Source organism: Rhinatrema bivittatum, chromosome 3 (assembly GCF_901001135.1).
Source record: "Rhinatrema bivittatum chromosome 3, aRhiBiv1.1, whole genome shotgun sequence".
In the NCBI taxonomy this organism is placed as follows: Eukaryota; Metazoa; Chordata; class Amphibia; order Gymnophiona; family Rhinatrematidae; genus Rhinatrema; species Rhinatrema bivittatum.
In genome coordinates, this window is record NC_042617.1 from 306087352 (window position 1) to 306112255 (window position 24904).

At 44.7% G+C, this 24904-nt stretch overlaps 1 protein-coding gene across 4 annotated transcripts in view; it reads right to left on the minus strand.

Moving 5' to 3' along the window:
- PDE1B (phosphodiesterase 1B) overlaps positions 1 to 24904 on the minus strand; it is a 545540-nt gene that overhangs the window by 99097 nt on the left and 421539 nt on the right. The gene's annotated exons all lie outside the window — the stretch shown is intronic.

Genomic DNA, 24904 nt, shown 5'->3' on the forward strand with positions numbered 1-24904 from the left:
AAGAGATTTACATTGAAATGAGAGTGCATGATTCTAAGCTCCTGACCGACCACAATCAAGACAATTTTCAAAGTCATTACTGCACGTAAAAAGCATTGCACCCATGTTAATCAGCAGCAGCCCGACAACTGCCCTCCCTCAACATGGCTAAAAGTCTGTGTCTTTGCATGGATTTTGTCCCTTTGCAGACAGATCAACAATTTCCTCCCGTAAATCACATCCTTTTAGGCCAAATGTCACTTTTGAAACAATGTTTTAAATCTTGGAAGTAGAAATCCCTAAACACTTTTGAGATGAAAAAAAAATAAAAAAGGATTACGGTATATCAAAGCCAACAGTAGCCATTGTTTCAGCATCTCCTATGTCCCTGCATCTTGGGTCTATCTTTGTCAGAGTAGTTATCAACAAGCCATCCACAGAATAAAGGAATTTTTTCAAGACTGAAACAGTTTCAAATCTTGCTAAATAAGAGAGAACTTTTCAAACACACATGCGGTTACATTGCTCTAAAAAGCTCCCCATTTCAAAACAAAAGTCCGTGAAGATTGTTCATTTTCATTTAGCAAGATTCAATCCAAATTTTCTCAGAAGTGTTTGCGATATTTTATTGTAATTGCTGTGAACAGAGTCTGTGGTTTCCCAGGTGCAGGCTTTCTTGAACTAGCTTGCTTGTGCAGCGTCACTAAAAGATTTGTGGGACAGCCATATTTATAACTTGAGTTTTCTCGCTAGGCCTTTTTAATCTCTTCCACTGGTTTTTGCCCATAATTAAATATAGCTCTCTGCTGTGTCCCTTCTGAGACTGTTTCGGTCTTGAAATAATTACTTTATTTCGAGGATGGTTTGCTAATACTATATGACGAAGATGGACTCAGGAACAACCAAATGTTGGCATTATTTTCTATGAGATTTCTTTTGAATTTTCTGAAATTAAATGAAGTTGGACTCTATGAGGTCCACCGTCAGCTGCTGTATGGCTCATCAAATTACCAGATAAACTCATCTGGCTAACTTAGGGCTGGATTTACAAATGCCACAAGACCTAGTGAATCCCGTGTTAGCAGGGGGCTGTCCTGCGATTGCCGGCAGCGATCGCACCTCCACCATAAAAGGTGTAGTTATTCGGCGCGAAACTGACAGTGATAAACAAGTGTACCTTTCACTGTGGGCGAAGTCTTCGCGGCGTCATTCCCGGTGCCGCCCCTCTTCCGGGGCTGACGCCTCCTCTTCCGGGGCTGACGCCACCCCGACTCCGCCCCCATCTTGGTATCGCACGCGATAAGGGACTTTTCGCGTGCAATCCGCTTGGTAAATGACCCCCTTAGTCTATTCAGTGGCATAGCCGCACTGCTGAATATATCCATCTATCCTAAAGGTAGCCAGATAGCATTATCTGGCTAACTTTAGGACTGGACTATCATATGGCCAGATTTAGCCAGATAGCTCAGCTCCTTCCAGTTACGCTCCTGGAACGCCCTTGACTTATCTGGCCATCTTTTAGCTGGATAAAAAGTTATCTGGCTAGCATTCAGCCAGATAAGTGCCCAAATATTCCTTTAGCTGGATAATGTCTGAGCTATCTGGTTAAATTCTTATGAATATGGACCTTTTTGTGGTTGGTCATGCACTTAAAATGTTATACAATGCTGTTAAAAACAGGTATCATTCCATATTTTGAATGGTTTAAATCACTTTCTCCGCTTCTGGATACCAGGAAACTTTCACAATATCGCCTTTATTTTCACATTAACCTCTCCAGGCAGAAGACTCCATCCCCCTGAGCAAGCTTTACAGCAAATGGTCTTATCTTTAAATCTGCATCATCTCTCTCTTTCTATCTGCAAATTATGGCCCTGAACCATTCCCATATTATCCAATGCAGAACAGGAAGGTTCATTTTAAAATAGTCCAGGTAAGGCTGAAGTCCACCTGTGGAAAGTACCCACAGACCTAATTTTTCAAAGCAGACTTACACAAGTCCTCTTTTAAAGCAAGTGGGTGTACGGGGGACCCAGAGGGGTACACACCCCACAAACACATTCACATCTGCTTGGTGGCAGACCCAAGACGTATATATGTACATCCGTACGCATACTTTCCAAAATAAAAATATGCACATAAATGGTTTCTCTACCCCCAGCTCCCCTTTCAAGTACCAGTGACATTTCCATGCATACTTTCATGCACACAACCCCTAGGGTAATTTTCAAAAAAGCCTATTTATGCATTTTGGGGTAGATTTTCAAAGAGTTACGCCCGTGATATACGTGCGTGACCCTTTAAAAACTCTCCTGCGTGCGCCGAGCCCATTTTGCATAGGCTTGGCGGCGCGCGCAAGCCCCGGGACGCGCGTATATCCCAGGGCTTTGAAAAAGGGGCAGGAAGGGGGCAGGGGTGGGGTGGCGGTCCGGGGGCGGTCCCAAGTCCTTCGGCATAACGGCCGTGCCGGGGGACGGCGCGCAGGCAGCTGGCTGGTGCAGGCATAACTTAGAGAACAAAGATGGGGGGAGAATTTAGGTAGGGCTGCGGGGGGGGGGGGGAGCGAAAGGAAAGTTCCCTCCGAGGCCGCTCCGATTTTGGAGCGGCCGATTTTGGAGCAGCCTCAGAGGGAATGGGGAAAGCCATCGGGCCTCCCCTAGGGCTCGGCGCGCGCAAGGTGCACAAGTGTGCGCCCCCTTGCGCACGCAGACACTGGATTTTATAACATGCACGCGGCAGCGCACGCATGTTATAAAATCGGGTGTACCTTTGTGCGCGCCGAGTAGCACGCACAAATGTACCCCGTGCATTCTCCTTTAAAAATCTGCCCCTTTATGTGCGTAAGTGCTTTTGAAAATCACTCCCATATTGTCTGACAACTGATCCACTTTCTAAATATTTGTAAGCCGTAATCATAGCACCTTTTGGTTTCTTCTTCTCCAAGAAATAAAGGAGAAGAAAGCTGCTAGTGAAAGCTTATGACTGGACACACAAAATATTTTGAGAGACTAGTTTTGGAGAATAATACTCCATCAAGTCAGTGCAAGAAAAACAAAGGACAATGATGGATGAATATCCAAGGATGAGGGGAGGAAATGAACAATTTACTTTTCTTAGATATTTTTTACTTTTTTTTTTTTTTTTTAATAATTGAAGCACTGTTAAGTTAAAAAAAAAAAAAAGAAGGGGAGGCGGTGATATGCCCAGGTGTTCTTACTAGACTGCATTCTCTGTATTAAGTCTGATAAAGAGGTATCACCTACTAGGGATGTCCGGGGGGAGGGGAAAGTTGTGTCATTACCATTTTGTGTCTTTTTTTTTTTGCTTGACTTCTTTTTTTAAACTTTTTTTTTCTTTTATTTTCTCCTAATTTTGTGGTTAAATGCACACTAAGTCCAGTTAGTGCACTCTAACACAAAAAAAATAATGGAATTTTGGTGTTTTTTCTTTTGTTTCATAGTTATAATTAAATGAAATGAAAGACAATGTTGCATTATTTATTTTGTTTTAAATGAATGCACATCCCTATCACCTATAGCTTATTTGGTGACCTTTATTTCTACATTTCTGTAACTATACTATTCTTCTCCAAGATAAACATTCCTAGCTGCTCTTATCTGCCCTCCACATCATAAATGTTCCAATCCCTGGGGGGAGGGGAGTCTGATTTAGAAAGCTTTTTTCCCATAGACACAGAATGGGAAAAGAAACCTTGCTACATCAGTCTCTAAGTTAGCTGCTTTATTCTGTTCTTATTTCTTTTTTCACAACTCTGCTGTATTCCTTTTAAAGTTATGAGAAACAAAAATGAATTCCAAATGCCATGTGTGAAACTCTCTATAGCCTTAGACAATTGTAGAACAGCAGTACAAATATACGGATAAATGTTTGTCAATGATGAAAATGGTTGCTCAGCGGATGGGCACAGGGATACAGAGCTTCTCACCTCTAGGACTGGATGGCTCAGGGGATGGGCAAAGGGATACAGAGCCCCTCACCTCTAGGACTGGATGGATCAGGGGATGGGCACAGGGACACAGAGCCTCTCACCTCTAGGACTGGATGGCTCAGGGATGGGTACAGGGATACAGAGCCCCTCACCTCTAGGACTGGATGGCTCAGGGGTTGGGCACAGGGATACAGAGCCTCTCACCTCTAGGACTGGATGGCTCAGGAGATGGGCGCAGGGATACAGAGCCTCTCACCTCTAGGACTGGATGGCTCAGGAGATGGGCGCAGGGATACAGAGCCTTTCACCTCTAGGACTGGATGGCTCAGGGGATGTGCACAGGGATACAGAGCTGTGCACAGGTATACAGAGCCTCTCACCTCTAGGACTGGATGGCTCAGGAGATGGGCATAGGGATACACAGAGCCTCTCACCTCTAGGACTTGATGGCTCAGGGGATGAGCACAGGGATACAGAGCCTCTCACCTCTAGGACTGGATGGCTCAGGGGATGGGCACAGGGATACAGAGCCTCTCACCTCTAGGACTGGATGGCTCAGGGGATGTGCACAGGGATACAGAGCCTCTCACCTCTAGGACTGGATGGCTCAGGGGATGGGCACAGGGATACAGAGCCTCTCACCTCTAGGACTGGATGGCTCAGGGGATGGGCACAGGGATACAGAGCCTCTCACCTCTAGGACTGGATGGCTCAGGGGATGGGCGCAGGGATACAGAGCCTCTCACCTCTAGGACTGGATGGCTCAGGGGATGGGCGCAGGGACACAGAGCCTCTCACCTCTAGGACTGGATGGCTCAGGGGATGGGCACAGGGACACAGAGCCTCTCACCTCTAGGACTGGAGGGCTCAGGGGATGGGCGCAGGGATACAGAGCCTCTCACCTCTAGGACTGGATGGCTCAGGGGATGGACACAGGGATACAGAGCCCCTCACCTCTAGGACTGGAAGGCTCAGGGGATGGGCACAGGGATACAGAGCCTCTCACCTCTAGGACTGGAAGGCTCAGGGGATGGGCGCAGGGATACAGAGCCTCTCACCTCTAGGACTGGATGGCTCAGGGGATGGGCACAGGGATACAGAGCCTCTCACCTCTAGGACTGGATGGCTCAGGGGATGGGCACAGGGATACAGAGCCTCTCACCTCTAGGACTGGATGGCTCAGGGGATGGGCACAGGGATACAGAGCCTCTCACCTCTAGGACTGGATGGCTCAGGGGATGGACACAGGGATACAGAGCCTCTCACCTCTAGGACTGGATGGCTCAGGGGATGAGCACAGGGATACAGAGCCTCTCACCTCTAGGACTGGATGGCTCAGGGGATGGGCACAGGGATACAGAGCCTCTCACCTCTAGGACTGGATGGCTCAGGGGATGGGCACAGGGACACAGAGCCTCTCACCTCTAGGACTGGATGGCTCAGGGGATGGGCACAGGGATACAGAGCCTCTCACCTCTATGACTGGATGGCTCAGGGGATGGGCACAGGGATACAGAGCCCCTCACCTCTAGGACTGGAAGGCTCAGGGGATGGGCACAGGGATACAGAGCCTCTCACCTCTAGGACTGGATGGCTCAGGGGATGGGCACAGGGATACAGAGCCCCTCACCTCTAGGACTGGAAGGCTCAGGGGATGGGCACAGGGATACAGAGCCTCTCACCTCTAGGACTGCATGGCTTAGGGGATGGGCATAGGGATACAGAGCCTCTCACCTCTAGGACTGGATGGCTCAGGGGATGAGCACAGGGATACAGAGCCTCTCACCTCTAGGACTGGATGGCTCAGGGGATGGGCACAGGGACACAGAGCCTCTCACCTCTAGGACTGGATGGCTCGGGGATGGGTACAGGGATACAGAGCCCCTCACCTCTAGGACTGGATGGCAAAGGGTTGGTCAAGGATTCAGACCCTTTCAAACTTTTTTATTCATATATTTAACATCCCCCTGTGAGAGAATGAGGCGAGATGAAGATTTCTTTCTTTATCTAGTCAGTCAGTGATCTGAACATGCTGGTAGCTGCTGCCAGGTAAAATATATTGTACAGGGGAGGAAAGAGACAGTTGCATACTCATGTCTAAGCAAACAGCAGCAACCCAAACTGAATACAAGAATGGTGCCTAACGAGGAGGAGAAGATAAATCCCCCACCCGCTCCCCCCCAGCACCCTGCATTTCAAACTGATGGCACCTATCACCCCTTCTGAATAGCATCCATTCTTTTCTGTCATTAGAAAATTGTCCCTCTTGAATAAAAGGTTTTTCTTACAGCACTAAAGTCTCTTTAAAATAAATGGTGCTGATCCAGTGTCATTTATTTCTGCCGCAGCCACTATCATCAGAGAGCAGAGATTTGCCCACTGCAGTAGGACATTTCATCCTGCAGGACTGTCCCTGGGCTACTCAGGAAAGCAAGATGCATTCATATAACAGAGTACTTCTCATTCAGACTCTGATAGAGTACCTTTCTCATTTTATATTCCCACACCACCTTCCTATGCCCTATCTACTTCAGGGATTCCACCTGGGTAGCCCACCCTCAAATCCACGTGCTGGGGCAGTAAGCACAGGCTTCTTGGGCCTAAAACTAGCGACTGAAATTGTGTGTGTGTGTGGGGGGGGGGGGGGGCAGTGGGAAGGGGGGAATGCCCAAATGGACTCCCTTAAGACTTGGTCTCACGGATGGCTTCCTTTTTCTCCTTCATGAATCCCTTTCCCACCTCCCCTAGACAGCTCTGGACCCAGACTGGGTTACTCTCACTGAAAGGTCAGATGTTCACCCCTTCTGGGACTGAGTTCAATGCCATATTAAAGGCAGCCAGCAGGTGAAGTGGGAAAGATGCATTAAAAGTCTCTCTCAGGCCGATACAGTAAAAATCGCGGGAGAGCGGGCGAGCGACCGCTCTCCCGGCGCGCACACAGGCCACTCTCCTGTGTGCGCGATTCAGTAAATTAATTTATTTAAATTAGGGCCCGTGGTGAAAAGAGGCGCTAGGGACACTAGCGCGTCCCTAGCGCCTCTTTTTGGCCCGGAGCAGTGGCTCTCAGCGGGTTTGACAGCCGACGCTCAATTTTGCCGGCGTCGGTTCTCAAACCCGCTGACAGCCATGGGTTCGGAAACCGGCAAAACTGAGCGCCCAGTTTTCAACCAGCGGGCCCATTTTAAATTTTTTTTTTTTTTTAATTTTGAAAGTATTTGTAACCTTCAGGACCTCCGACTTAATATCGCCATGATATTAAATTTTTACTGCTTTTCTGTGCACTTTCCCGGTGCCGAGAGAAATTAGCGCCTACCTTTGGGTAGGCGCTAATTTCTGAAAGTAAAACGTGCGGCTTGGCTGCACATTTTACTTACTGAATCGCGTGGGAATACCTAATAGGGCCATCAACATGCATTTGCATGTTGAGGGCGCTATTAGTTTCGGGAGGGGGGTGGACGCGCATTTTCAGCGCATTATTACCCCTTACTGAATGGTGCCTCCCCCTCACTCTCTAACCTATGCTGTCCCTAGCTTCTTTAGCTAGGGACAGCATAGGTTAGAGAGTGAGGGGGAGGCACCATTTATATGCAGCTGGGATGTCCATCCCCCTGGATAGGATTTAAAAGCAGCTCTCTTGAGAGCTTGGGTGGGGGTGGGGGAAGCAGTGTAGTTGATTTTTGGAGTTTTAGGAGGTTTGTAGAGTTTTTCTTGAATTGGATTTTGGGGCCTTCTCTTAGGGGCTCAGGCAAACCCTGCCTGGTGTCTGTAAGACAGGTCGAGGACCTGCCCTGTCCATCCACTTCCTGGTGGGAAGAGACTGTATCCCAGGTTGTTTGGGGATTTTTTCAGAGACTGATTTGTGAGCCCCCTGGACACTGCCTGGGGAGAGGGAATGGGAAGCCTCTCTCTGAGAGTCCCAAGTTAGGGAAGATTTGCCCCTTCTGCACCCTCAGTGGGGGTCAAAGGATTGGCGGTAACCTGCGGGCCAATTTGTAAAGTGTGCTTGGCCGTGTGCACTGTTTATCACGGGCTTGGCAAAATGCATGTTGATGAGGCTATTAGTTAGTCACCCAGGATTCTGAAAGTAAAACGTGTGGCCAATCCGCGCATTTTACGCTCATAAATTAACGCCCGCCCTGCTTTTCTGTACACCATCCGACTTAATATCCTAGCGATATTAAGTCGGAGAAAATAAAAATGTACAAAAATAAATAAATAAAAATGTGCCGGCTGGTCCGGTTAGGAAAACGGACACACAATTTTAACGGTGCCCGTTTTTCTAACCGACGGCTGTCAGCGGGTTCGGAAAACCGACGCTCGAAAATTGAGCATTGGTTTCCTGAACCCGCTGACAGAGCCACCTCTCCTGGGCCAAAGAGACGCTAGCAGCGCTTTCTTTTAGGGCGACCCCTCATTTAAATATAGGATCGCGTGCCCAGCAGAGGTGGCTGGGTGCTGGCACTCAACACAGAGCGCTCGTTCTCCCGCGATCCTTTCTGAATCGGCCTGCTGGTGTTTTGCCTCAGTCTGGGGAAGAAGAATTTTGTTGAGGAGATCGGAGAGGAAGTGTTTGGCTGCCCCTCTTCCTATCTTTTTTTGGAGGAGGATCAAGAGCTGCACGTTCTGTGGATCCCTCCCATCCGGGGGTTCGAGAAAATTCAGAGATCAAAGTAAGGAAATAAATAAAGGAAAAAGAGAGAGAACCAACCGTGAGAAAGGTATCAGTAAGTTACATCTGAGGACCCCCCTACTGGAGTCCTCACCCCCTGGGGAAAAAAAGAGGCTTGGGATTTTCTATTTTTGCCTGTTTGGAGGGGTCTTTCCTGCCCATACAAAGGAATACCCTGTCCTCTTGGCGACCTCACTTAGCCAAGCCTTTAAGGGCGAGTGTCCCCCACGTCCGCGTATATGAAACCCATATCCAGATAGAGAAGAGAAGAAACTATCTGTGGTGCTGAGGACCTTGTTATTCGTGTCTTTATTCCAGCGGATTCTTTATTTATTTATTTATTTATTAACTTTTATTTACCGACATTCGTGGAGCACATCATGCCGGTTTACAAAGAACTCAGGCGGAAAAATAAAACAATAAAACAAAACAATGGAGCAATAAAACAAGGGAGGAGAGAGGGAAGGAGGATAAGAAGGGGAAGCGGGGAAGGAGAGAGGGTGGGAGGATAAGGGGGGATGGGAAAGGGATAAGGAGGGGATGGGAAAGGCAGAAAAGATAGATGAAGTAAAAACAAAATAGAGGAAACTATGTACAGTTGACAATATGTACAGTTACAATCAACTTAAGTAGAGCTAAGGAGGTATTGAAAACCGGCAGTAAATCTTTATTTCTGGCCAAAATAGAACCTTATCCCCCAAACAACAGATAATTAGATCACCCAAGAATGCCAAACACTAAAATCAACCCGATATTCATCTACTACCCAACATGAATACATACCTGGACCTTCTCACCTCCTGCTATATAATTTGTCTTTAGCTAATCGCACATGTAACTTTCTCTGTTTATTATCCATGCAACATATATGTAAACGGTCGTAGATTGTACAAAACCTGTAAACCGTTGTGATGGTGATACCGAACGATGGGATATAAAACCCAACAAATAAATAAATAAATAGACCGAAGCCTCCCGTGTGGCTATTGGCACTTACAGCATACACAATATTGGGTCAAAGAATTATACCCGTCTCCCAGGGAACAGAACATATAAAAAGAGTCACCCCTGTCACTCTGGGTCAAGGAAGAGAAACTCTGTCTCCCCCCCCACCAGCAAAGGACTCAGGCTCTGGGGGTAAGAGACAGTGGAAAAGCTATAAGGAATGATCCAGCCCCAAAGAGACTAATACAATTCTTTTTTGGCCCCATTGGCATGCAATCAGCACCTGGAGAAGGGAGTTACTCCTCCATAACCCAGAAGACATATCTGGGTTATTTTACAGGACAGTATGTAACGGTGCTCTTAGGGCATCACGCAGGATCTGTATGAAACCTTTCATCAAAACAGAACCCCACTGCTCTTCAGTTTAGCATTTCACAAATATACATGGGGCTCTCTCTGAAACAGACTGCCTAGCAGCACATCTCTGTCCGCCAGACTGAATGAAAGCTTCAAAAAGGAGGAAGAAACAATGTTCTAAGTATTATTACCCAATTACAGATCAATAACCGGAGGCAACGGGGGATAAAGTGACTTGGCCATGATTACACAGAGTCAGTGGCAGAGCTGGGATAAGAATTGAGGCACTGCATTTGCTTTTCTTCTTCCCCGATAAGGATGATCTTATAAGGTTATAAGAAACAGCTGGTGCAAAATTTTCTTCTACTGCCACCTGTGTTTAGAATGAAAGTCCCATTAAGGGTAAATGGTGCTTGAAGTGTGGTGGGGGGACTTCGCACCTCTATGCCCAGAATCAGAAAGCTTTTGCTTGGTTTTCTACAGATTCCAAGTTCAGTAGCCAACCATGAGATCGCATGTCTTTTCTGTATCCCAAATCCCTTTACACATGATAGCAATACGGAATATTTCTATAGCATTATAACTGGACACATCACTTTACAAAGAGAAATCCCATGGGTACAATGTTCCTTGGAGCTAGTGAAAGGCCAATGGGTGAGCAGGCAAATTTCAAGAGCAAATTTCATAAATCTGTGCTGGAAAACCCATACCAGCTGGAAATAAATAGAAAGAAAACCATAGCATCGTTTCCCTAATTTGTATCCTAAATTACTCCACACAGAGACTGAAAGGGTTACTGCATTAGCCTATAGCAGCAGTATGACCAGCCACCTACTGCATGATGCTCTACAATTAATCAAATATCCCAGCATGCTTTGCTCAATCATGTTTCCACTGATTATGCTCTCCCTTGCTTCTAAAATAACAACAAAGGCAAAACAATAAGAGATAGTACATGACACCCAATAGTATACAAGGCAATCATTCAATTCAGGAGCCATGCTGATGTGATCAGGGACGGGAGGCTGCTCAGGCAGCACGATCCTAAAAGGCAGTGCATTGCAGCTAGGCGATTCCCTTCGATTGCAGGCTGAAAACAATGCACAGGGCAGAAGGAGAGATGGTATGTCAAGGCATGTGCAACTTTTATTAAAATAGAACAGAATATAAAGAAAAGTATCTCCAGGTTGTCAAGTGATTGCCGAAAGTTGCAAATATGCAGCACTCTGGCATTTCTCTGATAACTTGCAGAGACTTATTTTCCTTGGAGACTAAACTGGAAACCCTTCTGAAATTCTAAGCTGACTAACTTCCTATAGGTTTATACAGAGCTTCATATGCCTGCTTCTCTCAAAGAAAGAAAAAGAGCTAGCATTTCTAAAGATTAATACTGCAGTAACACATAGAATAATAAATAAACTCATTAATCGCATATGCAGAGGTAACATTCACAGTAAAGCCACCCGCACCCATTACATTGCAAGTAGTTAATAGTTGCCTATAGTAATAATGTTGCTCAGTCACTATCCTTAATTTATTTTAAATTGACCCCTCTGCATGTGAAAGCAACCGTGGGCAGTGCCATGGATTAGCTATCAAAGTATTTATTTATTTAACAGGTTTTCTATACCGTCATTCAGTTATACCATCACAACGGTTTACATAATTAAGAAAATAAATACATAGTTATAGTAAAATATAGGATAATTAAGATTAAGAAATTAAGATACAAAACCTTTACATACGATATCATGTGACATCAGTGGCTATCAATTCAGCTGTGACATCACTGAAGCTATGGGCCAATCAGATCCTCTGGATATCAGCCACCTTTGTAACACTAGGCAGCAGGGAAATTGTAAAGCAGCAGCTTTAAGAATTTAAAGAATAATGACAGCAGTAGGTTTTTTCTTTTCTTTTTTTTTTTTAAATCGACACAGCTGTCAAGCACAATTTTGAAATATTGTAAATCAAAAGGGTTCAATTTTCTTTCATAGGTGAATTATTGCCCCATTATAACAAACTGAATTGCACAGCTGATACCACATTGAGGTGGGGGAGAGGGGATGGGAAGAGACTGCATTGATTTTTGCACAATAAAATCAGAAGCAATGCCACTAATAGGCATTACATTTCTCCTTTTAGACAGAGGGCTAGGGTCTGTTCCTGCAGATTTGTATTTTTCAAAATCATCATGAGATTTTACAAGATATACAGTAGAGATTTCAGTTCCATCACAATCAAGTCAGCCTTTCAGTTTATCTAAGGTAGGCACAATGAGGACTGATTGTAAATAACCAGTGAGAACAACTAATTTGTTAAGAGCTTTAGACAGCAACAGCACTACATCCAGACAGCACTGCTGAAATCATTTTGTGAACAAAAAAAAAGGGATGGGTATCCTGTAATTACGTATATAACGTCCATGAGGCAGTTGTTTTTGCAGAAGAGAAGAAAATTCCTGCCACACAGGTTTGTTGGAGGTGGGTGTGTGGGACCCAGAGACCGGAGCACCCCTGGGCAACACCCTGCATTTCTTGGAGTCTCACGTAGCTGCATACAGTATCCTGAAAAATCCCCACATCATGACAGGAGGAGCAAGGGCAGAGACTTCAGTAGTGCCCCTTGCTGTAAAAATGTAAATCTGGAGCCAAAAGGGCTCTGAAGAATTAACCGGGAGTCGCTTCAAAAACTCCCAGCTGGCAAGCGATGGAGAAAGAGCAGAGCGCCCTACAGGCAGATTTAACCTTTTGATCTGCAGAGGAAGCATGGCAAGGGAGAGGAAGAGGGAGTGGGAGATGCTGTCGCCAGACATTTTCTCAGAGCCTAATGACTTCATTAAACTGGAGCGCCATATTTAAAGTACGGCCTGGAGAAATGCTCCAGCCTTTTGCTAAATGTAAAGTTAATTTCGGCACTGAGGTTTTAAACTGATTTCTCTTCTTAAACATTTATTTGAACTGTTGGGCGTCCCTTCTTGTCTTGAAAGGAAACAAGGAATTTGGTTTATTCTTTCTATTTCCTGAGCCAGGAACCCGAAAAGCAGGGAGTCTCTCCAGAGGGGAGTAATTTTCAAAACTCTCCGCACTGGAATGAAATTCGTGGGTACCTCTTGCCTGCAGACTTTGTGTTAATTTTCAAAGCAAAAACATGTGCATGCTTTTGCTTTGAAATTTGCATTTGCACACACTTTGTTCATGGAAAACAGCGCATGTAGATTTGAAAATACAAATCTACACGTGTTACTTTCTTCCCCTGACATAAACGCATGCCCAGGTGCACCTCCTCTAAATGCGTTGTGGGAATCTGGGCGTACTTTTAAATGGAGGGATATTCTCAGACACAGTCATTTCACGCACATAGATGCACTTTGAGACTTGTCCTAGTAATGTCACATCACACTATCAGGTTAAATTAAAACTTACTGTCCTGTTTCATAGAGCAAGAATTCTAAAACTGAATTTAGAAAAAGAAAATGCTCTGGTGAGTGTGAGAACCGTAGCTGAAGAGTTTAGGAATAAAAATGTCTTACTATTAGAAGAGATTGGAGGGAGAAACCAATAACTTGCCATATGACTGGGATTCCCTCTAGAGCATTCAAGTTTATTTTACTATAATTACAGTCAGAATAATAATATTTCTAAGACACTTTTATTAAACTAGATTATGCAGACAGAGACAGCCGAAAACTGAAAACAGAAGAACATGAAGAGGAACAGTCGAAGATGCAGAGCTGCAGAGAGCGCTACAGAAAATGTGTTTTGAGCCTTGAGTGTGAAGACTGGGAGGGTCAAAGCAGAATGGGGGTAAGGAGTGAACTGGGTAAAGTAATAAAGACACGTGCTAACTGCAAGAGAAGGACAGCGCGAGGAGCTAAGCCCTCTGGGAATGGAGGGAGTGGGTATAAGGAGAAATGAGGCTGGGGGGGGGGGGGGGGGGGGGGGGGGGAGGGGAGAGAGCAGCAGGGCCATGGAATGCCCAGTACAAAAGTACGAGTATTTTACATTGCATTTGGAGCTGGATTGATAGCCTCTGATGTTTAGGAAAGGAGAGGTATAGCGCAAAACTAGGAGAGTTCGAACTCTCAAAAATATGTTTTCTAGTAAGCAGCTAGGGCAGATCTGAAGTCTAGATATTTAATAAAAGTGGCACAAGCACTTATCAGGCTTATCTTGGTCTACATCCAAAATAAAACAACGGTTGGAATTAAGCTTGTGAAGGAGTGTGCTGACAACTCCCTCATTCTACCTTAAGGAGCCCAGTTCAAGGTTTTAACCCAGTCCTCCCTTAGGGCAGAACGCCGCTAGGGATTCTGTGTGAAGCGAGGTTTCCTTCACCCTACCATAAGAAACCAGGCCAAGAAAGGCTTGGGGAGGCCCTCACCATACACCCTGTTAGTTGGGCCTGACGCAAGGTGAGCTACTATCTTGATTCTTGTATCTTTGAAGCACTGTAAATAAATCTCTGCACCATAACTAAGCTGGTCCAGTCTTATTATATTCCTGCAGCTGCAGCAGGCCCAAATACACTAAAGCTCTTATAGAAACATACCATCTTTTTTTGTTAAGTGTCATTCAGAATAGCTTCAACATGAAACCATGGAGCCATACTGTATCCTATGATGCAGTTAGGTCCACAAAAATGATCCCTTACTTTTTACCCTCCTCAAAGGCTGCCGCAATGTCTGAAGTTAAAGAGCACACTCGGTTGACAAGGGATGTGTCCAGTTGGAACCCAGCTTATTCGTCAGGTAATTGGGGCTTTACAATGCAATAAGGCAGTTGTAAAGTAGCTTTCTTGAAAGCAGCCAAGAAGAGGCTAAATAGGTTAATAGCTGTTGGGATCCTTTGCTGGTTTATTCAGTTTACATGCAGCCATAACTCTGGAATGTCAACAAATTTTAGGGATTTTTAGATAGTTGAAGTAGAATTTTTAAAGCCATAAAAAAGCAGGATCATCAAGATGGATACAAAGTTCTTTATGCAAATGGTCTGGGCCAGCACTTTTCTCAGGCTTATATGAGGTAATTTGGAAACTGAAAAGCATTACTAAGGTCCACATTCAATGAAGGGGAATTCATCGTTTCCTTCAGTTGAATATTAATTCTAGGAAGGCCTCAATCTGTTCTGGGGTTTATGAGTTGTCTGGCTATGTCTCCAGCTTTTACTAGAGTTGGTGTAGATCATTCGGTATTGACTGTTGGGCAATTAATAATGAACCAGACTTTTCTGGGAGAATATGTAAAACTGGGCTTCATGAGAGTTTGTATCCATCTCTCCCGCCTTCATTTATCAAGACAGTCAAGAAGTGAGGTGGCAGAATCATGAACCTTCTCTGGGGTAGCAGCTTTCTGCATGCAGAATCCCATCTTGGGATGTAATATTTAAGGAACCCTTGGAGGATATTATCTGTCACAATCTTAAGGATGCTAAACTACATCATGAATATGAGCACTGGTTGGCTCAGGAAGAGTGGCTGTAAATTTACCTGTCCCAATTTATTTTTGCAACGTTTCAATATGGGATAGGGGGCTGTGAGTTGGACACACTAGTGCCGGTGCTAAATCACTGATGGTTGATGTACAAATGTGGAAAACTGTCCAGCACTATCCTAGAAGGAAGAGGTTCCAGAATAGAGGCTGAACTGACAAAGGTCAGATTTGGATTTGTATCAGTATGCCATCAGGCTGAATAAAAATCCAAGTCGTTTAGCATCATAAAATACAGTGAGACCCACTGAAAACACTCAGTTTGCAAGAGCTTCACTGACTGGAAAGTTCTGTTGATAACCTTAGTGTGTTGACAATTACACAGAGTAGATCATAGGAAGGAGAAAAATAGGGATACCCATGAAAGGAGTGTTTGTGGCTTGTAAACCCTTAATGGTTATTCTGTCAACAGCCACTGCAGTTCAGTAAAACTGGGTCATTACCCAATGATCCAACCACTATTTTACAGGAAGAATTAGTCTTGATAAAGAGAGAAACACCATAATGCAAACGCTGAACAGGGTAAAACCAGGATGTGCAAGATCTGGTCATCTGTCAAGTGTGTTTCTTGAAGCAAAATCACAACCACTAGAAGTTGCTTAGTAAAATGTCATATTTCATACTTGGTTTGTGTCAAGCCTTCTACATTAAATTGAAGGTGGTTAAGAGTCACCTGAGTTGGAAAAAAGCCAAATCGTTGGCTTTCATTATTCTGCTTGGCATCCACATCGAAGCTGAGAGCACTTTGACATACTAAGACATTTCACGGGGTTACTACGTAGAAATGGCTCTCATCAACAAAGTCTTTGCAGATCCTGAGAAGATTTTTTCCAATGATCTTAGTCTCCTGAGAATCTATTTCTGCAGCTGGAGATTAAGGTTGAGTATGTCTAAGACCTTCAGTATCATTTTCCATCTAGCTAACTAGTATGCCAATGCCAAATTAGAGAAACTGGAGGCAGTTTTGCTCCCTTTGTACATTGCACAAAATATCGTGGGAGTGATGTTAGATTGCTCCGTGACTTACAAGATGCATTCTGAACAGCTTACAGGCAGCGTCTAAGCATATACAGGCCAATTCAATATAAAGTGCGGGAGAGCCGGCGCTCCGTGTTCAGCACCCGCTCTCTCAACGCACGCCCAGGCACCTCTCCTGGGCGCGCAATACAGTATTTAAATTAGGGCTGGTGCTAAAAAGGAGGCGCTAGGGACAATAGTGCATCCCTAGCACCTCCTTATTAGTGGAAGCGGCAGCTGTGAGCGGGTCAGACAACTGACGCTTAATTTTACCAGCGTCTGTTTTCTAACCCGCTGACAGCCATGGATTCGGAAAACGGACGCCGGCAAAACTGAGTGTTCGTTTTCAAACCCACGGACCGGTGGACAGATTTTTTTTTTTTTTTTAAGTTTTTGGGGTTTTTTTTTTTTTTAATTTTTGGGACCTCTGACATTATCGCTATGATATTAAGTCAGAGGGTGTACAGAAAAGCAGTTTTTTCTGCTTTTCTGCACACTTTCCCAGTGCTGTCTATGATTAACACCCGCCTCTGGGCAGGCATTAATTTCTGAGAGTAAAATGTGCGGCTTGGCTGCACATTTTACTTTCAGTATTCTGGGTGACTAATAGGCTCATCAACATGATTTGCATGTGATGAGCGCTATAAGTTTTTGTGAGTTTGGCTGCGCATTTTAAAGGTGCTATTACCCCTTACAGTATAAGGGGTAATGGATGCGCGTCGAAAATGCGTGGCCAAACAGGTGCTAAATGGTGCACTCGGCTGAGCGCACCGTACTGAATCGGCCTGTTAATTTGCTTCACTGCCTTCTGTGCTTTCAATGGGGTGCCAGCTTTAATGTACTTTGTACATCAGCTCTGGTACTCGTGTACTCTCGGGCAGGATGAAATGCTCCTATCTGGTGCAAGAGCACTCACATAAAGCAAACAGAGCTCTCAATAATACTATGGGACTGGTGTCAGGATGTGTCAGCAGAATTGTTCCTACTGATAGTCTTTATAATCAGCAATGCTTTCAACATAATACAACATGCTGAGCTGAAGCCCAGTCACCTAACTAATAAAGAGGAAAGTTGCCCCGCACCTGCATAACTGGTATGCAAATTGAGCTCTGCCCCCTCCCTCCCTGTACCCTCCATTTCTGCCCCTCTCTGTATGGGAATTAAGCTCTGCCCATCTCTTCACCTCCATCCCACTCTCCAACTCTATCTCACTATCTCTGTATTTTCCAATCCACTCTGTACTAGGACCATGTAGTTAGTATGTGGCACATTTAAAACTAATCGGAGAAAGTTCTTTTTTACTCAACGCACAATTAAACTCTGGAATTTGTTGCCAGAGGATGTGGTTAGTGCAGTTAGTGTAGCTGTGTTTAAAACAGGATTGGATAAGTTCTTGGAGGAGAAGTCCATTACCTGCTATTAAGTTCACTTAGAGAATAGCCACTGCCATTAGCAATGGTAACATGGAATAGACTTAGTTTTTGGGTACTTGCCAGGTTCTTATGGCCTGGATTGGCCACTGTTGGAAACAGGATGCTGGGCTTGATGGACCCTTGGTCTGACCCAGTATGGCATGTTCTTATGTTCTTATATGGAAACTAAACTCTGCTCCGTCTCTCTGGCTGTATTCCCAGCTCTGCCCCGCTCTCTCTCTCTGAAGAGTCAATCCATACAGTACACCCGAGCTCAGCATGCACACTTTACCATCACATATCTCAATCGTGCACAACCTAAACTTCACAGTATTTCCCCGTCCTTAGAGGGGCTTCTTAGATTAGTTATCTATATTAGTTGACTTACTCGGAGGCTCCAGGCAGTGTGTGTCTTTTGGCCGAGCAGCCGCATTATCTGAACGCAGTATCTGAGGGTCTTTCTCCTAACGCCTGTTTTCTGCATCAATGGCAAACAAGATGGATCACAGAGGGTTTATTCTTTGAGGCCACCTAGCTTTGAACTTGACAGATTATTATGGCTTTGACTTTGCCATTTCCTTACAAGCCATGGATGCTTACTTGGCGAGCATGCCTAACAGATTTGTGAGGCACCTTCTACACACTTCAGCCCATAGTATAGCAGGATGCTTCCTTTCTCACTGCCCTGCTGGATTTTTCCATGCATTTGACCATAAAACCAGAGTCGGCTTCAATCCACAACCTGTGAAATATGAGGAAGGTGCCAGAGTCATATGACCTGACAGCTGCTCTTTGAAACCAATTAAGATGGAGGGCAGGAAGGAGCAGAAAAGAGAAAAATGCCGAAATCCAGCTATGAAATATACTCAAAACTTTTAATTTTAGAGCTTAATTTAATCTTCTCGAACATTTCTCAAAGACCAGTTTGTGCCTTTATTCACACTGGGCTTGATTCTCCCAAAATCCTGACTTAGAAAAACACAAGATCAGAAAATATTCCACAGTTTTAGCAGTTAAAAATAAATCATACCTTATGCCAAAAGATCCAGCTCAGATGCCGTGCGTATCACAGGAAAACTGAATAAAACCCCTTGCGTTGAATTGTACATCTCTTTTGCTCATAATTATCAAATAATATATAATTAGCTTTGTGTGTCAGTTAGAAGGATACAAACTGGAAAGTTTCAAATGAGATCTAGGAGTTATTACACATGGCTGCAAGGTAGAACAGCCGGGAAAGCTAACTGAATGCATGGTTGTATAAGAGAGGTAGCAGGAAATTGGAGGTGGTAATATCTCTATACATGCCACTTGCAAAGCCCCTATCCCGAGTACTGTGTTCAGTTCTAGAGTTTGGACTTTTGTAAGGACATTGAAATGATGAAAGCAGTTCAGAAAAGGGCAAGTAAAATCACACAAGGCCTGCAACACAAACCTCCAAAGAAAGGCTTAAGACACTTAAAATATGCTCGCTGGAGGAAAGGAAGGCCACGAGGAATTGATACAAACTTCTAAATATTGGGCAGGCTTCATTAAAGTATGGAAAGGTGAAATTTTCCACAGATTAATGAAGTTGCAGGGAGAAAAGTTCAAAGGAAACAGGAAAAATTACTTTTTTTTTTTTTTTTTTAACCAAGAGGATGGTGGATGCCTGAAAGAGACTACAGGCAGAAGTCATGGCAACCAAAACCAGAGTTTATACATGCTGAGGAAGAATTCAGCATAGTGGGGGTTAGCAGGTAGAAGAAATGTAGGAGGAAACCTGAGTGTTTGCTCAGTTGCATGAAATTTGAGAGAGTCAGAGGAAGAAAAAATAGCTATAAAAGATACTACATGTAAAAGTCCCAATGCTGGCCAGGTTCAACCACCCAGTAAACTACCAATAAATGTGTTCAACAGCATAATTAAACCAATTTATCTATATGGCAGTGAAGTCTGGAGGTGGTGCAGAATGGGATAGAATATAAAATATAAACCCTGTGCCTCCAGTTCTTTAACACATGCTCCGTGTCCAAAGAAATTCCCCCCAACAATGGATGCAGAGCAGAACTAGGACCTTTCCCCTTCAACTCGCTATGCAAAAAACACAAAAAAAACCCCACATTTAAATTCTTATGTCACCTCAATAACAGCAAAACAAACTCACTGTACTGCCAGACTCTTTGTAGAGCAACACAAAACCTTGAAAAACAAGGCACTCAGAACCTATTATCAATGTCATCAATGCTATCAATGTTATTTAATACAAAATGTTACTGCTCTATTATATTTATTTGTTACCAATGTCCCACATCCTATTATATTTATACGTTCAAATGTTCATATCCACCTGTTATAGTTTACCGCATCATGCCGTCTCCAACACCCATGATGCCAGTTATAATTACTGTTTTACATTGTTTCCAATGTTCAATATGCCTGTTTTAGTTTCTGTATTACGTTATTATAACTGTAAACCGGAGTGAAGGACTGCTCCAAATTTCGGTATATAAAAACATACAAATAAATAAAATAAATAAATAAAACACCCAGGGCTCCAATAGCAGCAGTGCAAACATTATGCCAGGCCCTAGAACACTTGCTGGAAATAAACAGAAGAAGCCAGCCTGCGATAGAGCTCTACCCAGAAAGTAAAACATTAGTGAACCACCTCACCTCTGTCACACATGCAGAACACAGACCAACCCTCACCTAACACAGAATAAGGGACCACAAATTAGAAATGGAAGCATGCAGGGGAAACAAATGAACTGAAAACCCCACGATGCCAAACTCTGCTCAAGTAATGCAACCTGGAGAAGGAGAAACAGACATGCATTTCTTCCTGTACTGGGCAAAATATAAGGATACATGCAGTACCCACGCCCAAAGCCGACAAATTCCCATCACTAAAAACTGAAAAGTAGGATGCTTTTTCTACTTTTGCTGTCTGAATATTATGAGGTCCATATTCAGTAGGGAGGTTAGTGGACAATTTATCCGGCTAGAAGGGAAGCATAAACCGTGTGTAGTTCACACTTCCAGTGTAGCTTTGACAGAAGGTACACTGGGCCGCGCCAGGAGGAGGTAAGTGCCTATCTCGCTCTCGGCAGGAACTTCCATAGCTCGGGGTGGGTTAACACAAGACATGCCCATATCTCAAGGTGGGGGAGAGAGAAGGGGAAGGGACAAGAGGCAAAACATTTTCTTTTCTGAATATTTCGGGAAAGGGATGGGAGGAAGATCACCCGTCAAACACCCCCAATTTTATTGCACTTTGTATAGGGGGTTGGGATGAATGGCCCAAAAAGGCAGCATTGCAGGTAAGGGAAGAAAGTTCTAAAGCAGCTGTGGGCCCTATTCAGCGTTTTTATTCTTACATTCACAGCGCTGCTTATCCGGATATCTTTTCAAGATATCCGGATAAGTAGCACGTTATCCATCCACACAAGGCCGGATAACTTTAGAGCTAGGTTTGCCAGATACTCCTACTCCTACTCCTACTACCTCTAACTAATCAAGCTAGATATTTCACTTGGATGCAGCTCCTCCACCGCTCTCTACATTAATGGCGGGGGTGGAAGGGAATTAGAACCAAGAGCTAAGAGAAACAGATAAGTATGGGAGAAGAAATGAGGGAAGCTTGCTGGGCAGACTGGATGGGCCATTTGGTCTTCTTCTGCCGTCATTTCTATGTTTCTATGTTTCTATGTTATCTCAGCCCCTCCCCAGAATGCCCTTTTGTTTTTTTTACATGACTAAATTATAGCCAAATAAGTACTTTCCAGCTACTTTTGAGGATAAGGGAATGAATTTGCCGCAGTAGCCATTTAGATGGATAACGTGTAAATATTGACCTCTATATTTTTCTAATTTTATTTTTTTACTTTTCTACTTTCCTCTTCTTAGTCTTCTCAAGTCCTTTTACAGTGTCTCCTTTCAATTTTCTATTTCTCTTCCTGGGTCTGTCTAACCCTGATTTCCTCTTCTGTTAGGATTTTGTCCGTTTCACAGGTTCATCGTGCCCTACACATCTACTTGCAATGATGCCTCCCCTCCAGCAGAGACCTCCAGTGTGCTCTGTTCCGAGCTTCCTGAGCTATCTCCTCGCTGACTACCTGACTCAGTCTGTGGTGTAGCCTCCTCTCCACCAGGTGACCTCAGTCAGTTTAACTCTCAGCCTACCAAACTCATCCTCACTGCTCGCATCACAGATAAGCTCCAGCCCTATGTAACCCAGCTTTGCCAGTACACCTTTGCCTCCTCGTGGCGTCACCCTTGGCCCTATGACCTCTGGGCCCTTCTTGCTCCTTGCTCCATGTTGTGTGGCCTACTCAGGCCTTATCGTGTATAGCTTTTGGGCCTGCTCTACTCTAGTACCCTGCCTAGTGGCCTATTCAGGCCTCTCTATACCTAGGGGCCTTCAAGGCTTTCAGCCTCGCTGCCTTTGGGCTTCTATGTTCCTAGTTCAGTGTTATCTTGCCTTGTCTGGTCCGGTCCTGTCCTGGAGTGTCTTGTCTGGTTCTGTGTCTGTTTGGTCTTGCTGTGCCCAGCCCAGTTCTGTTCCTGGTACTCACTCCCTGTCTTGTCACTACTTTGTCTTTCCTCAGCCTGTATCTAGTTCCAGTCTCTGTTCAGCTCCCAGTTTCATATCTACTAACCTTACCTCCCACTCCAGCAATTCCCAATCTCACATCCTGTACTCATACATATCAATCACTTTAACCATTACATTTTATTTGTCAAAGACAAAAGAAAAAACAAAATTAAATCTGGTAGTCGGGTATCCTGCCTTGCCTGTGTCGCTCCCTGTCTGTGCTCAGTACCTTGCCTTGTTGCGATCTTTCCTCAGCCCCAGTATCCAGTCCAACTCTGCTCCAGCCTATCTGTCCACAGTTCAAGCCTTGCCTTGCCCAGCCTGTGCCAAGCCCTGCCTGCAACTCTGTGTCCAAGTCTGACCTGCATTTCGTGTCCAAGCTTCCAGCCAGTATCTGTGTCCAGCCTTGCTCCAGCCTGCTCAGCCCATCCATGAGTACTCACCATGAGTACTGCCACCACCGGCCCCCAGAACCCAAGGGCCCAACCTGCGGGAGAGAGGGATGTCTAGGTGGAAGACCGGCCCCTGTCAAGTCCAGTGTCCTGCCTTGCAGTCCAAGGGTGGTGTACTCTGATCAGGGAAACCATGACACCTTCATCTCTTTTCTCCATTTTTTTCTTCTCTGCCTAAAGCTAGATTTCACCCCTCTTTTTCCCGCTCTCACCCTCCAGACCTCAATTTCCTTCTTTTCACCTCTCATGTACCTACCAGCTTTTTCACTTCTTTCCCCAACTCCCCCATTCCCACTTGTCTCACTCCTTCCCCAGTCTATTCCCATTTTATACACGCTATAATCCCTAATTTCCACTCTTTGTACTCAGCCTTCCCTGCCCTCATCTATTTCCCTCCATTCCTTATGTTCTCACCAGCCCCAGCTCCTTAACTATTCACCTCATCTCTTGCCTCTTCTCTTTTACCCTCTATCTAGCTTCTTATTTCCCTTATGTCACACCTCTCCATTATCCCATTTCCAACTTCTCTTACCTCCTCCACAGTCCTGACCCTTTCTTCTCTCTCGCTGCCCTCCCAGTCTTCTAGATTCTTCACACCATCTTTTACCCCCCCCCCCCACCTTCAGACTCCATGAGTCATCAAATATACCAGCTTCCTCCTGAACTCACCCTTTTGGGAAATGGCCTGTCCTGTCTCTCTTGGTGACACTGCCTACCCACTACTGGAACATTCTTGGTGTTGCTCATTAGTAGGGCCTAGAAACTCCTACAGGGAGGAGGAGGTGGGCACCTGCAAAGACAGTGAGAATTATGTGCACACTACTCCCACATCCATGGCGATACTTGGGTGAGTTCAGGAGGAAGCTGGTATATATGGTGACTCCATGAGTCAGTGGGAGGAATTCTCTGAGAATCAAGTGAGATTTTGAAGCAGTAAGATGACTTGAGGAGAAAGGGAGAGCAGCCAAGGGCTGTACTCTGCTCTGGACTTCCAACTAATCCATGGAAGAGAGGGGGGATCTCTTCTTTAAATGGCAAAAAGTCAACTCAAGAAGACCTTACCACCAGAAAACTGTGGGGCGATTTGTTCTGGGCAAACCAGCCAGTTGTCAGTAAATTGGTGAAGCATGTTTTCTGGAAAGGTGAGACATCAAAGGCTTTTTGGGAGTTACTTTATGCAGTATGTTGATTTTGAGATAACTGGAAGAAACCGTATTCCATTTTTATGGATTTTATTTTTTGGACTATTTTTTATTTTGTACCTATTGATTTTGAAACTTATATTTTCTAAGTTAAGCTTTCTTTCTTTTTGGAACACATCACCTTACATGTGGATTATTATTTTGATGAAATGTGAAAGAATCCTCTGAGTGGCCCTACAGGTGTATCCTGTCCTTCAAATCACAGAAGCCATGTCCTTATCCCTGTTATTGAGTGGGTTAGTGCTCTGTAAGGCAATGGAAGTGTGATCCCATGACACTTCCTTTCTAAACTGGAAGTATATCTCAGACAGAAGACAAGAGAGCATCTGTGGAGCCTGAAATACTTGTGTGTGTTCAATATTCTTGTCCCTGTGATACTGGGATTTTCCTTCAAAGACAGGGAGAACAGGAGGAACAGTGAGGTCATGAGCTGGATTTTGGACTAGATTAGATTTTAGATTTAATTGCTTGCCTTTGCAAACTTGAACTCACATCCCTATTATGGAGCAAGAACCAGGTGGCAACTCAGGAGACAGAGCAGACAGCCCAAGAGTCTCCCAGAAAATTCAGGATACTTGGGCCATCTATCTCTCATAGCTTTAGTCCCCACTCTCCCCTCCTACCCCAAACAACAAATCCTTGCTCTACCTTCTACCTAACAGCTATATTCCTGTTCTCCCCTACCAATCACAGAGTCTCAACTTGCTCTTCTTCAAATTGGTGAGTCACAGGTCTCATCTTCCATGTAATTGCAGAGTTCCTACTCTCCTTTCCAGTCTCAATGGCCAAGTCTTCATTCTCCATCCTCCAATCCATAGTCAAGCTTCCACTCTCCCTCCACCCAATAGCTGAGTTCCT